Raw genomic sequence first — 1,743 nt, 5'->3', positions numbered from 1 at the left:
AGGCCGGCGGCCGCCGCGCAATGGGGAAGGGAAAATCTTGAGGGACGGAGCCAGAGCAGGGTCTGCGCTGCCCTCGGCAGTTGCTTTCCCCGTTTGAAGGCCTCCCAGTGTGCTGCTACCGCAAGGACCGGTTTGAAATATGTTCTGTTGGCCGTCTGACGCCGCCTCCACCTCTCGCTCTGCCCGGCTCCTCTCCTCCTCCGCCCCGGGGACGCCCAGGGTTCAGCCGTGTCGTGGTCCCTTCCCAGCAGCCGGGACGTGAGCGCGCCGCGTCGCGAGAGCCCGGCGCGTTCCCTGTGCTGAGCTCTGCTGTCTTACCCCCGGCTCGTCGCAGACCCAACAGGTTGAGCGTCGGCGGAGGGGCGGGGGGGATTTTCTCAATTAGGTTGTCGCGTGTTTTCAAAACTGGACGTGGCGCGTGCGATTGCTGGTGCGCGGGGCAGCTCCGTGCCTGCCGTCCTTCCCCGGGTGAGGCTAACGGGAGCTGTCAGAGCAAGAATCGCCGATGAACGCTGGATCCAGCCCGCTGTCCTCAAACGAGGAGGAAAACATAGCAAGGCGTTCACAAGGGAGCCTGTTCTCGCCGCTGCGCTCGCCCTGCCTCGCGAAGCCTTCCGCAGCTGGCGGCGTTTCACCCTTTCCGGGCTCCTCCGAGGTCAGCGATGCGTTTCCATCCTTGAATGACAAACCGGCAGCATCGCTTTGTCCCGCCCGGGTCCCCAGGCTGGGTTTGATCTTGTCATCCCTCTGCCTCCGTGGAGCTGCCAAACTGCCTTCTCTGAGCTGGCAGGACAGCACCGGCGTTACCCCGGGACCTGTTCTGAGCGTGGAAGTTCTCGGTGGCTGTGCAGGCACACGGTTCCTTCCGTTATCCGTATCCCTGGCGCGTCGGACCCCGAAGCCGGTGCCGCTGGAGCGGTGCCCGTCCCTCCTGTGCCCGCCTGGGCTTCACTCGCAAGCGTTTGTCGCCGCTGCATCTCCCGCCCTGCGCAGAGCTTTCCCTCCCGGACACCTCGGCCCCAGGTGTAGGCAGGAATCTGTCTGTCCGCTCGGATTTTTAGGTGGACGTTGTGGCTGCAGTCCTCCTCTTGTCTGAAGACCGACGTCATCCTGGGATTCTTATTTCTGACCATGAGCCCGTACCGGAGAGCTGCCTGCCCCGTCCGCGCTTGGTCCCTTGGGACGCTGGAGAGCAGCGGCTGCCTGCCCACACGGAGCTGTTCCGAGCTTGTTCCCGGCGCGCAATAAGCAATATCTCTCTCTTTTTTTAACCCAGAAGTCTCCAAACCGCTTCTGCTCCGTCAACGTTTGCGGTCGGACAGCATCCGTGTGCCCTCGCTGACTCTAAGCGATGCCTTGGACCTGCGTCTGCTTTCCCAAAGGGCAGCTCAAAGCCGTGGGGTCCGTGTTCCGTGGTCTGTCCGGGGTTGTCAGTGGCCGAGCGAATCGAAGCCCCCTTGCTCCTTCCCGATTTAATGTAATAACGTTATTCCAACTTTTGGTTTGGGTTTGTATGTCGGGTTTTGTACGACGCGTTTTCTATTTGGCTCACGACCGTTTCGCTGGTGATCTGCTTGAGGTGTTTTGTAGCGTGCCAGGGCAAACGCTGCGTTTCGTTCTCGGTTTCGTAATAAAACTGCTGCTCCAAGGCAATTCTGGTAGCTGTCACTTTGATGCATGGCGCGGCCGAGGCTCGGGGCTGGAGCGTGTCGCCGGGAGGGAGCTGGAGCAGATGGGGGCGGC

The sequence above is a fragment of the Egretta garzetta genome, unplaced genomic scaffold (genome assembly GCF_000687185.1).
Source record: "Egretta garzetta isolate BGI_Z169 unplaced genomic scaffold, ASM68718v1 scaffold926, whole genome shotgun sequence".
Classification (NCBI taxonomy): Eukaryota; Metazoa; Chordata; class Aves; order Pelecaniformes; family Ardeidae; genus Egretta; species Egretta garzetta.
The sequence above is the reverse complement of the archived record's forward strand: the minus strand, read 5'-3'. Positions refer to the sequence as shown.